We start from the raw sequence: 15,227 nt of genomic DNA, 5'->3' as shown, positions 1-15,227 counted from the left end.
CACATGCCTCAGCTGTGTTGGGTGCTGTAGGACAAGAAGAGGGGTGTCTATTGCTGGTGGCAGCAGCTGGAAGAAATCATGGTGAAGGCTGGTGCAGGCGAGGTGATCAGCAAAAGGGAGGTACCAATCTCCACTCACAGGAGGTACCAAGAAGTGATACCAAAAAATGTCACTGTGCAGCTCTGAGCATAAATACAATGGCATATTTGCAATATTTCCCCCACCACTCCCAAGTAACAGCTCACACCAACTCAGAAACTGCCTCATGCTTTCAACAGGGGTTTAAGATGTTCAGTTCTCTTCAAAGACATAGTGCTAACATCCCTCAGGACATGAATCATCCCATTGCAATAACAGTGTAATTCTGTGCATGGTGATAAGAGTTTATTAAACTGGCTGCTCCCGCCCAGCCCAGTTCAGCAAGAGACTCAAGTCTCATGGGCTGAACTGGGAAAGGATTTGTGTTGAAAGTTGAGAGCATCACTTTGCTGTGTCGTGGCTTTGCAGTGTCGTGGCTTTGCAGTAGTACTTGCTACACATCTGTAAAGCTGTGGGCAGAATTCGGTCCTTCTCTCTTCATGCTGCCCTCTCCTTCCTCCATCTTTGCTCCAGAAAATGAGTTGGTCACTTCATGTTCTCCTCTGTTTTGCCCACTGTTCATTTATTTATTTATTTATTTCAGTATGTTCTTGACATAAGCAACAAAAGCCTCCTAAGTAATACAGAAAGAAGCTTAAGGTTCAAAGTTTTTTCAGCCGAAAAACACAAATGAATTATTCTTAACAGCACATTCTGAAGGTTGAAATCTATAATTTAGCCTGACATTTTAAGTGTACATCACTTGAATTGCTGCCAGCTTTCCAGAGTGATTAGGTGACTTGAAAAAGGCAAATATTTTTTCATATGCTTCCACTGAATTGGAGGCTCTGCTGCTGAAAAGACTTCAATAATTCAGGCTGTATTTATTTTCTAAAGCCTCACTCATCATTGTCAAAATCTTATCAGCCATCCCCAGCTTTCTCTCCAGCCCAGAATCTAATTCCAATTATTTAAAAAAAAAATAGAAAATCCCTTTCTGGAAATGAATCTTCTGCAGTACTCTCCATTTTTCACATAAGACTTAATCAATTATTAAATGGAATGTATTTGCCACGTAACTGTTGCACTTCAGTGAAACTGCTCTTGTGCATTGGAGGAAGGCATGGCATAGGACCTCAGCACACTTGCTGGGGAGCTGGAAGCACATGGTTGATGGAAAGCTGCAGCAACACTCAGGGCTCTTGGACACAGGATGCAAATTCACCACCAAGGATCATATCAGAAGGAGTAAGGGTGGGGAACAGCCAGTTCCTGACCTCTTCCCTTAATTGTGACTAGAAATGAAGAGTTTGGTTTCACAAACACATCACCTCCCTCTGAAAAGCACCAGGGAGATGAACCAATCTCACTTGCTCAACCTCATCAGCAGCATGGGGAACTCAGTGGCTGCAAAGTTGCAATAGGTTCATCACCTACTGACATCTTCCAGGATCTTGCCCTTAGTTATATGTCACACCAACAACTGGGAAACATGCTGTGCTTCCTTGAGAAGAACAGATAGAAAGAGCAATTTTTGCCTTTAGGAGAAGGCAAGGGAAGAGGACCCAGCAAGGGAATATCATCCTGAAGGTTGACAGTTCAGGGGAGCGCTTTAAGTGGAACCAAAACTTTTTTATTCTGGAAAGAATATCTACACAGTGATTTCTACAGAGTAACTATAGGGATATAAGTCCACGCCTTTCCCTGTTTTGCTGGCATTTCCTTGGAAATTAAAGGTTCATCCTTAACTCCAATGGTACTAGAGTGTCCCCTAAAAATATCCAAAAGAGAAGAAAAAGCTCAAGGCATCACTGAATGTATTTAATTTATTCCTAGTTGGTATTTCATGATGCTTGCTTTCTGAAGTAACTAACCTAGAGTATATTCAGAGAAATAACCTTGGAAAATGCAGATTTTCCAGACACCCAGGGAAATCCCTGGTTTGCTGATAGCTGGGTGGCATCAAGGTCAGGTTTCTGTGTCTCACGGGGTGAACTTCCAGTGACTTTCTGGATCCTACAGACTGAACCTTCCCTGCCTGCAACAGGAAAATGGTAGTGACGAAGTGAGAGGCACTGAGGCATGGAGTTAGCATATTTATACCTTTGAGGGGTTTAAGGAGTTCGTGCCTGTTTTTACAGGGAGTTTTTCAGCCTACTTTGAACTACCTTAAAACAATAAAGTTCCCTTTTCAGCAGCTAGGTTTAATGGAAAGATTTACTGTATTTTCAATCTCCTGCTGAAAAGTGATAATGAAGCCAAGTTCAGAATTCAATGTCAAAGGGAAGGTCTATTTAGTAGAATTAAAGGGGCTATTTAGGAGAATTAAAGGGTCTATTAACATTCATGCCACCTGGATTGCTTTATGGGTGGGAGACACGGGTAGACCTTCATGGACCACAGTTCAGAAACAAGTAGGGCACAATTTTAATAAATTCGTGCCAAGGACAAAAATAACCTGCTGAAATTAAAATTTCATAGGGTACCAAAGGAGTCTAAATAAAACTTTGCAAGTGTAACACTTCAGCATTGCTCTATCAAGGGCTCTTCTCCTGCTTGCAAAGGGCACCACAGTCCTGTTGGTATCACTTGCACACGTGGTCCCAGTAAGGATCATGATCCTTCTCCTCTGACACCACTCAGTTGGGGCTTCAACAGCTCCTGTTCAACAATGAAAATTAATAAACAGTTCTGCTTGTGCTTATTTTTAATCATGTGAGCGATTCACTGGCCTGTGTGCCACTGCTTAAATGCTTGAAATAAAGCATGTGTGTAAGGGTCTTCTGGAGACAAGGTACAATGGCAAAGGATAAATTTACAAGCCTGCTCCCAGATTCTCTCATTGAAAAATCCATTAAGTTGCTGCTTGCTTTATGTACTTTCCATCCCTAAACCTTGTACTAGAAATGACCCATTTTATGAACTGACATTTTCAGGTTTGAACCCTTAAATACCACACTTAACGCTGGATAAGGGTTTTTAGCTTGCAGAAGCATCTGCAACAGCAGCAACGAGAGCATATCCTTTCAAAAATCTCCCTTGCCTGCTCAGCGCTGAAGAAAATAACCAAAAAACCAGCCCCAAATTGGGTTTGTAAATTTTTTGACAAGTTTTAACTAAGCACAGTGACAGGGAGCTTTGCAAGAGAAATTTTAGAAGCCCAGGAACCAAAGGCATAATAAGCTGTCAGAGAAAAGATCAAGTAGCATTCTCTAATTCATCTAACCAACATCAATGTTCCAGCTAACAGTAGACAGTGTTAGCCAGATTCTTGCCCTTTTTATCTATGAAAAGCTACATTTATCAAAATAAGCAAAAAATGTGAGGTATGGAATGCAGTTCATTGGAGGGCAGGACTTTATTGGTCGATTGGTAAATTGAAACACATGGAAAAGTGCTACATGTAGGAACACACTGCTGACTGTATTACTCATTTTTTATTGGTTAATCTCTAATAAGAACCAGCTGGTAATAAAGGATGGAGTTCATGGGAACCCACCCTTTGTTGAAAGCGAAGTTGGTGTCAATACTAGAAACACATGAGCACAAAGAAAACAGATGTAATTGGCTTCTGGAGGTCAGGTTATGTAAAGACCCCGGCGAACAGAGGTGAGGTTGTGGCTGCAGAGAATGACAGGCTAAAATAGCCATTATTTCTGTGTCTGCAAGGGTGTGTGTCTCGGGAGGGGGTGGCAATCGCAGAGACCTCTGTTTTGGGTAGGAATTGGGGCTTTACAGTGTCCCACCTAAAACATGTACTTACCAACTCAGGGAACAGTTGCTCCTTTGGAAAGGAAATCTGCAGCTTTGTTTTCAATTACAGACTAAAACCTGCTCTGAGGATTAATGGAATTAATTAATTTTTAGTAGGAAAGATGGAGAGGAGACCCATATTCACCTGTAGATGTTCATGACATCTACAGGCCTGGAGAGAATGGGCTGTAGCTTCAGCACAGGTTGTAGGTTAAAGAGATTCTTTAATAGCTTCTTGCACAATAATGTCTATTCCATGAATCAGAACATAAAACCATCTTGTTAAAGCTTAATATAATTTATAAAAGGGGCAGAGAGGACACTTTTTCCCCCCTTTCTTTCTGTGAGAGCAAGAGTATGTGTTACACAAAAACCGTTGACATAGCAGGTTAGAAATGTAAAGAATCAAAATGGAAATATCCTGTGTTTTATCAACACAGACTCCAAGGGGACATTTAAACCAAGCTCCAGCTCTCTTGCACAGAAGGGATCCTCTAAGAACCACCTCAAGGCAGGGATCTGCTCCTTTAATTTGCATCTCTCCCTGCTTCCTAATACAAGATGCTGAGCATGAGTAATGTGGGCAACAAGTGAATTTTCAGATACAGCCTTTGTTCAGAATTATTTGCCAAAAGTGTGTTGGCCTGGAGATTGCCTGGGAGGAGTTCAGCAGCGACAATTCAAAACCCAAATGTTTTAGGTGACATTCGAGCAGCCGTGCGGTAGCGGCTCTGCCCTGCGGTTGGCTCAGCGTAATCCTCTGAATCAGGATTCTGTTGTGAATATTTGTGGTTTGGAGTTCAAACTTCATTTTCTTCAAACATTCTCCAACACTCAAGTCAAATACACTCTTTCCTGCCTGCAGGCTTCTTTGCTGGTGTACCAGCACTTGTAAGCAAGTTCAAGAGAGACCCAAAAGCACCCCAGGGTAAATCCAGATCTGATCAGCAACACCGTTCTACATTTATAGCAGAATAAGTGTGATAAGACCCTTATTCCTGGTTAAAATCTCATGTGTGCTGCAGCCACATACCAAAACCCTCCAATCCCCCAAAAACAGGCTTTCATGGGGTGAAAAGCCATGAAGAGGAAGACAATCTCATCCCTCCTGAGATCTTCCCACTCTGCAGAGGAAAGAAGAGTTGAATTGCTCCATGTGCTGCAAGATGACATCTCATCAAGGTGCACTGGGTAAGCGAAGGAACAGAAGAGGCACCTGGGCAAAGCTTGCTTGAGAAACCCATTGTAGAAACATGGCCCCAAAATGGAAAGGAGTCCTTGGGTGATCAGCTCTGTGTCTGTACACTGAGGCATTTTTGAAACACCTGAAGTGAGGGACAGACACACTGCAATACGTGGTGTTTGAAAGGATTTCATTCCCTCAGTAAGGATACAAAGGAAGTTTTTGGGGGAAGCTCTTCACTGCTGTGATTTTTAAGGTTAACTTAATGCCTTTCAAGAAGCGGTGGTTAGGAGGCAAGAAAAAAAAAAAGGGCTGGGAAAGAATTAAAAGAATTATTAACACAAAATTCAATAACATCCCCCTGCTTTCTCTGAGGTATTGCCTGAGTGACTGCAGCATTTACAAAAGGGATTCTAATCTGAAATGAATTTGCAGCTAATTCAACCTGTAGGCTAGTGACTCTGGGATTTCCTAGATAATACAATCCAGACAGTAATGTTGATGGATGTTAAAGACTTGCCTGTGTAACTGTTGTAAAGCTCTGTCATAAGAACAAATGAGGCATTATTGCTTTAACAAAAGTAATCCCACTGCACCAGTAAATTCTGCGCTCTTTCAATATCACACGATTATTAGTTACAGTGACTTAGTGATGTATCTTCCTTCAAAAAGGCAACAAATGCTTTGCTCCAGGATTTTCCATGCAAAAACCTTCCATACAAACCACTGGGTTTGGTTTTGGGTTTTTTTCCTTCTATTTTTTTTTTTTGTCACAGGCTGAATTCAATGTCACAGGTTTTCTTACCTAGATGGACAAGCTGGGAAAAAATGTGACCAGTGCCTAACTACTGGTACCAGGGTCATGAGGGCTAGAAAAGCAGATGGTGATCTTCATTACTCCCTATTCTACTCCTGACTCAGCCCTGTAAGGCAGGTCAGGAGGGGTGGGAGTAAAAAAATAGCCTTAAATAGCTAAAAGAGTATTTTATGTTTGGAGGACACTGAATAAAAATGGTTTAGTGGCTGCATATTTTCCTAAAGGTTTCTATTGAAGCCACAGATATTTGGCTAACCTGGACTAGGCTCTTTTCTACGTTCACCCTAAAGCTAATGTGTTTTATGGATTTTTATTCCTGGACCAAGCCTCACTTACAGCATCCAGATTTCCGTCCTTCTCTTTGTTCCTGAGTAAAAGAGCCAGCCTGTCTCTTTTTCTCTAGGCACCCATACTCTCCAGCATCACCAGATATTACACCCTGTGCCCATAACCCCTTTTTCCATCCAATGCTTTAGTCATCCCCTCACATATTTTATCATCTACTCATCTTTCTCAGAGAGGAGTCCTTCAAAAAATATTGAAGGAAAGCCAAAATAACTCTTGACTGGTGGGAGGGAAATATTGACCAATGGTGGGGAAAAAATGTGTTGGATTTGCACACATTTTACTTACAAGTCCTGCTGTGATGTTACTGTTAAAACTCCCTTTGTAAACTTTGAGGAACTCTTCTGATGATAACTTCAGCATTAAAAATACTGTTTTTCATGTCTGGTGGTCTTTCTGTTCCTAATGATTTCCAGGCTTCTTTCCTTCCTAGAAAGTAGCTGATGGACCCAAGCTTTCTGATCAAACACCTACTCATTAAATCACAAGAGACTGTTTTTCCTAATGCAACCACTCTAGATACAGCCCCATTTAAAGACCATAAAAAAGGGGCAATCTAACATGATTTTTCCAGTGGAGAATTCTCCTGGCATAAGACAGTTTACCAAGCTGTTGCAATTGCTTGCAGGACTTCCCAGCTGAAATTGCTCATAGGGCTTTCCAGCTCTAACCGATGCCTGGGAAAGGTTTAGTTGATGATGTGAAGAACCACCCTTGATGTTCTGCTGGTTCTCAGCATGGTCCAGCTGGGACCAGAGCTGAACCTTAAGCAGTTTTGCACGTGTTGGGCTATAGCAAGAGGCAGAGGAGTCAGTGGTGTAACAAGTCCCTCAGCTCCCCTCCCTGTATCAGAGATAACTTGGCTGAGTGAAGCGAACGTGGCCGTCACTGTGAGTAACTCTGTGGTTTAGAAAACAATAATAATAATGTTGGACTAGCAAGGAAAAATCACACTTATTAAGAGTCTGTCTCTAACCTGCCTTTGTGCCAAAGGTTAATGAGGAGAGGGCGGGGAGCGGGACGGGCACCTGATCTTCTGTGATTAATTTGACAAATGTCTTTCTGGCTTCTCTCCAGTTCCTTGTGGAGATATGGCTCTTGGATGCGTTCAAAATGACCTACTTTTCACTGCTGGCCAGGATCTTTCTGCTTTTGTTGTTATTGTTGGACTCTGCTGCTGCTTTTGATATTGTTGCGCATGAGATGTTGGTCCTGTGGCAGATGACTGGCCTTGTTGTGTTTGAGTACAGGACTTCTCCAAGCACTCACATGCTGCTAGTGACAATAGAGCATTGCATCTTGAGGGACCTGTCGTCTCAAGCTCTCAAAAGGGTTTAGAAACTCTTTTCTTTTGCTTTTTTCCCCACAGTAAGTAAGCCCTATGCAGAGCTTCCAGGGCTTTGTCTCACACCTATTTTCTACAGGATGGGAAGATGCTTGACGTTCATCATCAGCAGTCCAAGGCAGGAAGTGAAGGATCATCATATCCAAGAAAAGCCACTGAGGAGCCTGGCCCAGGCATGTGGTTTAATGAATGACTGATGTACTGCTCAGAAACATGGCCTCCTCCTCCCACCCACTCCCCAGACTGGGATCAGGGCTATCCCAACATGGCTTTGGTTCCCCATGCTATGGGAAAGACAGAGTGGGTGCCTCCATGTTCAGACCAGCCCAGGTCCGCTTTGGCAACCATACCAAACTACATCCCTTTGGCATCTTTTTGAAAGCATAGTTTTGGAGAGGATAAAGATCCCTGGTTCATTCCCACCTGCCGTTTCTCTCCAGGACCAGTTTGCTGAACCCCATTTGCCTCCTGAACAAGTAAATAAGCCAGTAAATGTGCAAAGGGTGCTGCTGTTCCTGTAAAAAAACCCAACAACATGACCAAAACCCCTTATAAATTATGCCTCTATCTTATGATGACTTGGAGTGTTAGCAGGCAGAGGCTCACTTTAGGTGTTACAAACAGGTCTACACATCTGTTAAGCCAGAAGAAGTCTTAGGTAACAAGTGCATTAGAAGACCATGGAGAAAATGTGAAATGTAACCCAGAACCCATAGACAGAGAGACAAGTGAATATATTTAAAGCTGATTTTTCTGTTGGACATGTCATTTCCAATTTACTAGGGAAATAGATCATTAATTATTGCCTGTTAAATGCAAAGATGAAGGAAAGGCAAAGGTCTGTAGGTGTCTCTTCATTAGCCCAGAGATGTTGATGGCTATTTAGTCATGTTTGAAACTAAAATAATATTTTCTTCTAATGCTGCCTTTGCCAAATGCAAAGTGAGCTGACATCTGCTTGGCTAGTGCTGGGGTCACGTATGAAGCAGTGCCCAAACCGAACAAATATTTCCAATAAAAGGGAAAGAAAAAAAATAGAAGGGAAAAAGAAAAAAAAAGAAAAAGAGACGAAAATAATTAACCTTTTGTCATTAGCATTAGCTGTTCTTTGAGCTGCTCAGCAGTTTGAATTAGTGCACCTGCCAAAATAAGCACCAAGTGTTGTTACCCTCTTAGGGACAGCCCTGTTCCATAAATCACAGCATTTCAATGACAGCTAAATGTGTTTTATATCATATAGAGAGCCTGTGTTTATGAATGTGAGATAAAAGGGGTTTAACCAGTGCAAACACTAAGACTACTGTATGCAGTCTGGCTCTCTTTCATGATTTTTCCCCCTTTTTCTTAAATGTGATTTCTATTGCCCTTGCCTATCCACTGATTTTTCTGCCAGTTTTGTCTGTAGCTGATTTTCTTTCCAATACTTTCTGTTCTGTGGTGCAACACTGACTATATAATCCCATTAAGTGTCCAGCTGGAAGGAAAAGGGATTCAGAGGAATTAATTTTTTGCCTGTACTTTGCATATTCAACTGAAGGCATAATGACACAGCCTTAATTGTTTGTAAAAGTGTGTATTTTGCAGAGTTAACTCCTGTACTGTTAACACCTTGCAAAAATCCAGCAGTAGGATAGATATTCCTCCCCTTTTTTTCAGTGCTTATACCCCTGTCACCTCCTGGGGGTGATGAAATGTAGATAACTGATGTTCTGAAGGTGTCCAAACACCCTGGGATGACTCAGGTGTCTCTTTTTTAGTGTCATTATTACAAAGCATCTTAAAAGAAAGACACATTACAGGATACATATAGCCTGAGCCTGCTTTGCTGTTTCCTCCTCTGGTAGCAAATTCACCTGCATAGCCCTGACATCAGTTATGGCTTCATCAAGGGTACTAATTATTGTAAAATTAAATCATAATTAAAGTTTATATTGGGGTGTTTTTTTCCAAACTGCACACTTTTTTTCTGGCCAGCTCAGTTTCTGTTTATCCCTGGGAGATTCACTCTGTGAAACTCTGGTTTAAGCCATCCTTAGCCACTCTCAGCTAAGGCAGTGACAAGAAGTCCCCCAAAAAAACCCCAAACCAAGTGGTTTGCTGGTGGTACTCATGGCAGAACACTGACTCCTTATTTCTAAAGAGCCCCCATGAAAACAGATGAGGACGCTGCCATTTTCACTTGTATTCCAGGGCTATGTGCAAAGGCCTTTAACTTATTCTGGCTGAATTTAAATCCCTTGGAAAAGCATCACGAGAGTGTGCACATAGAAACCGCTTGCTGTCTAGGGCAGGAAGCAATCTTCATGGATGTCTCCCTGAATCCTTTCCAGAACAATATATTGAGCTGAGACAATCGAACGATTCATTTTCATTGCAGTAAAGGTGGATGAATAAGGAAGGTCAGGCAGGAGGCAGAGAGTAGTTTAACGTTGAAGTCTAGTAGGAGAGTGGGACTAAAATGTAGAAGAGAGAGGTTTCTTGGTTAGAGGCTCAGTGTGTGTGAATTTGGTTAAATTGCCTTGCAGGAAAATCTATCCCCATGGAGTTTTGCGACTGGAGTCAGTGAAATTCAGCTGCATCTCTCATCAGTACAACCCTAACTTTGGAGATTATTTGGTGGTAAGGGTCTCAGATAGGTTCCACAGCTGGACTCAAAGGGCACCATGCTCCAGAAGGGACAGGAACCCAAAACCAACAGTGACTGCCAGCGGATTTTAAACAGTGATGCTTTAATTCACTCATTTCAGATGGAATAAATAATTCTGTGAGCTGGTATAAAAATTCACGGGGATGTTGTATGGATGGCTGGTTGCCTCTTCCAAGAAGAACATTGCTGGGAATTGCAGCCACCGCTATATGTCATTCTTCTCTTGAGTAATACTGTTATGTCGGCAGTGAGGTCCCTCCGGGATCTGAGCACAAATGCCAGCTCCTAAAAGAAATTTGCCACCCAGCTGAGCTTTCACATAACAGTAGTGGCTTTCCCACATCCTATATTTGTCAATATTTTCTGCTCATGAGCCCGGTCATTCCTTTGTGGCTAAGGAAAGTTCTACCCCTTTATCGAACGTGGCTCTCAGCCCTGCCAGCTTGAGCTCTGCTTTTCATTGGAAAGGCTCACAGAAAGCAAGGAAGTGTCTGAGCCATGCCCAGTCCTCCTAGGCAAATTCTTTGCCACCTCAGATGTTTAATTCCTAGAAACTCCATTGTCAAAAGCGATAGTCCTGAGAGCTCTGCTTGAGCTGTGGGTCTTGGAGAGGGTTAGAGACGTTTTCTGCTGCAGTCATTTGGAACGGCTCCGTGTTACTGCGATCTCCATTACAACACAATAACAGGAAACGTTTCAGTGGCCTCTGCAGTACTTGGCATATTATTTCACTTTAATGCTCGTATTGTTTGAGCATTAATAAAACTGGAAACTGTGATATAATTAAATCCATTCTTCCTACAGAGAAGATGACTGTCTAAGATAGTGGCAAGAGCAGCAGACTCACATGTCGCCTGGAGAAGAGAGCGTGTTCCCCTTGCCAAGGCACAGCGAACACGTGCTTGGTTTTATATCCTTCTGCATAAAAAGAGCTCCAGTTGAGAGCTGGAGACTTCTTGTACCTCTGGATCCAGAGCTGCAAGTCTTTATTGCTTGAGCTATAAGATTATCCTGTTAGACCAAAGGATAAACTGTTCTCACTATGTGCAACCCGAGCCTCTCGTGGGATAAAATTTTAGACACAGAGACCAAATAACTAATAGCACTGTGGCTCGTTTGAACTGGCTGAACTAAATACCCGAAGCCTCTCTTTATACTGGAGGGGCAGGATCAGGAAGATTGCAGCCTGGAAGTCTCTGCACATCTTGCAGGCACTGCAAGACTGAGTGAGGCACTGCTATGGCTTGTTACCTCCACCTGAGATGGGGGATGCTCACACAACCAGCTCCTATGGTTGTTCACACGCTACAACTGACCATAGTGTGATGTTCACCCTGAAATCTCCAGTCAGGACTTCAGGTCCAGTCCAGCTTCCCATTAAACTCTAATATAACTTACTGCAAGATGATGTAGCATCTCCCCTGTCTGAGTCAGCAAAGTCTCTTCTGTATCCAGTCCCCTTTGCTGTGTCCTCAGTAATTTGCAGAGGTGTTGCAGCGACCAAAGAATCACGTTTTTGATTGTGTTTCCTATTTTTCTTTGCCCATGCCCAACATTCACTCCTTTGCAATAATCCAGCAGTAATTAAGTATCTGCTAAACTTCTCCAGACACATAGTTGGATCAATACTAAGATGAAGTTAGACACTTTATCCATTGGTGCAATCTAATTAGCTCAGGAAATTTCTCTTTCAAGGAATACCAAAGGCCATTAATAGTTAAACTGATCTTTTAAAAAAAGTTGATAAAATGAAAACCATAAAAACATCCTGTGCTTGGGAAGGTTTACTGGAGATACTCGTGGAAAGTTCCTAGAAAGACTTCTATTTTTTCTGATTCAACAAGTTACTAGTGGACTGGTAGATCACAAAGGTTCAAATCAAGAACTGCAAAATATTGCTGGGAAATTACATTTTCAGATTTAATCCCATGCAGTTAAGTGTCTCTGCATGACCTCACCATAAAAGTGTAAACACTAAACCAATCCTTCTGTAGCCATCAATTTATACAGAGCTTTCAGGAGGGTAAATTTCCTCATTCTCTGCTATCTCATCAAAAAATAAGTCTGCACACCACACTTTCCAGTCTAACTGCTCTTGCATGAAAGGAAAGATTATAGCAGCAATTAAATTTCTTCTACTAATGAAATTTAAGAAGCAAAAGGTAAAAATTGATTTTTATATGATACACATATCTAACTCCAGTGCAGATCCAAACTTCCCCATTTCCCTGGAAAAGTTCAGGGCTCAGGGGAGGAGAGTAGGGAAGAGGGTGAATGGCTGCTTCAGGCAGCTGTGAAACCAAATATCTGTTAGAAATGTTTTCAGTTCACACTTCCTATTTTTTAACTTACTGCATCCTTGCAGAGACATTAGAGGGAAAGGAGGACCATTAAGCTTCAGAACTAGTGAGTAATTTGAAGACATTTCTAAATTGGGCCACTCTTTCCAACAACCACCAAAGGGAAGCGTTTTCCTCCCTTTCTGCACCTATCTCAGGGACCTACAGTGGCCCCCACTCATCTCTTCCCCCTCTTACACACTTGAGAAATGGAAACTCTCAAACCAGTACTGAGTTCAATCAATTTACACCATGAAGTCTAACAGTGATCACAACCCCCTCCCTTGATTTCGGTTGACCTGGGATTTCATGCTGAAGATCTGGTCAAAAAAACACCTTGTTTAATTCCAGTTTATTGTCAACTTCTGCTCCTTCCTGTGGCTTTCAAGAATCAGTCATTTCACAACTCTTCACCCAAAACCTTTGCTTATATATCAGCTGCTGCCTTTTGTTGGCTACCGATCCAGTGAGAAGTTACTTTTTCTTCCGACCATGGTTTTAAGGATGGCAGATGGCTGTCATCAACATGTCCCAGGAGTTGGAGGGTTTTCTTTGGTCAAAGCCAGTTAAAACCCAGTAAGGCAGCACAATACTGATTTTCACAGCCCAAGAGGTAGGAAAAAAAAGTACATCTGCCCTGTTCTTGGTGGGGAAACCAAGAGGAATCCAAGAGTTCCTCCTGACTTCACTGTGAACTACATGCAGCAAAAGGTTACAAAATTGGAAGTGGGGGGGAAAGATCAGAGGTTAAGGAGCTCATATTTCTACATAACATGACCTTATCTCAGTGGCAACTCAATTCTCATGATCTGCTGCTGTGTTCTCACAAAGATAAGTCTTCTAAAGACACAAAAGAGTGTTTTAGCAAGGAAAACAGGAGACTGCTTACAGCAGTTTCTTTGAAACTGCCTGTGAGTTACAAGATACTGTACTTAAAATGTCAAATCAAGCAATCTGTTCTGAAAGGAAAATTACCAAAGCAATCACAGACCTTGATTTCCTCTAGACTCATGGAGTACAGACAAAATTATGAAAATCACTTGGCCACCCAAAGCCTTAATGTTGGAGTCCCAGGTCAAGGAAAGCTCAAGCAATTAGCCTGCTGTGCTAATGACATGCCTGTTTGATATAGTAGCTGGATAGCACCCTGATTGCCTATAATATGATTATGCACATTTTGGGTTGCTTTAAAAAAATTTGATGCCTTGGAAAAATAGAATCTCGTTTCTCTGGCATTTCTCAGAGACCTCTGTTTCCTGAAAAGCCAGGGGCATATTTCAGCTCCTTATGTTTCCACAAATATGTTATTAGATTCACTCGCTGACCTGCCTTTAATGAGTAGAAGATGTCATTGATGAGAAGGATATTAAAATACAGTAGCATGAAAACGTTGTCCCATCACAGAGCTGTTGTAATTCAAGGGGCCAGTTTCTCTTCACATCCCATTAAAAAAAAAACACAGGCAGGCGAAAGAAAATTGCTCCAGGTTGGACATTCTTAACAATACAGTTGCTGAATACACAGGATAAATCCTGATAACCAGAAAAACATACCCTTTCCCCACTTCTTTAATGAGAAGGCAAATTTTGAGCTGATTTGTCATTTCTGATAATTTCAAATAGATTTTAATTTCAATTTTTTATCCATGTGTGACATAATTCTTCATTTTGGTTGGTTCTAAAATAAGTCACATTGTGTAGGACAGGAGCAGGATTAGACTGAAACTGTCTGGATGTTCAACACCCTGAGAAAAATCTTTCCAGAGTCGCCCATAGCTGTACCACTCTGCCACGGGGGAATCTGTGACTCGTGGCCAAATGCAAACAGAAGGAAGGAAAAGGCATCATCTGTTCTCATTGAGTCATGCAGATAAAACGCACCAAGCAAGCACAGAGAAAATACTACTGTGAGGATACATCCAAAAGACCCCTAAGTGCTCCTCTGTCTATGGGCAGAGGCTTATTTGTTGCTGGTATATTGAATTAATGTCACAGGTAAAGCAGACCAGAAATCTGAGCACAAACAACAGCTTGAGATATTCAGTATTATTACAGGACGTGGGGACAAAGAAGCCAGTGACAGAGCCAAAGCTGGAGCAGCACAAACGTGAGATGAAAAAGGGGATGGGGAAAAAGAAAATCTTTATAAAAAAAATTAAAAAATCCCCAACCTAATTCAATATTTGGTTTGGGAGGCGATCTGGCTTCTTTTAATCTAGAGCTGTTTGCATATTCCGACCTGTGGGACCATCACTCTCTTCAGCTGTGCCATAAAGCAGGGCTTGTAGCGTTTGGGGCAAAACCACAGTGGTTACCTGCACCCACTGCTCACTGACTCTGGAAACAGGTCAAGGTCCTCCAGCTTGGGGCATTTCAGCTTTTTTTCCTGGCATTATGTCCCTGACAGTCTAATCTCAGGCAAGACTATTTATTGACATTTAAAAAAAAAAAAAAAAAAAAGAAAATATAAAAGAAAATCCCCTCTTTAGCAAGAGGAAAGGGAAATCTAGAGGTGATTAATACCGTGGGTCTCCTGTACAATGACTGCCTGTGTCTGGCAAATGCACCAAGGAGATTTAAAGCTGATACTTTCTGGTTTCCCAAGGAGAGGAGTGGGAGCTTGGGAAAGCTCCTGACCATCTTCATACATATTCAGGGTTTCTCTTTGTTTTCTGATGAAGGGATAGGCTCTGTCCTTAGACTTTTGAATGGTCCCTTGAC

Source organism: Gallinula chloropus (genome assembly GCF_964237585.1).
Source record: "Gallinula chloropus genome assembly, chromosome: 13".
Classification (NCBI taxonomy): Eukaryota; Metazoa; Chordata; class Aves; order Gruiformes; family Rallidae; genus Gallinula; species Gallinula chloropus.
Note: the sequence above shows the minus strand (reverse complement) of the source record.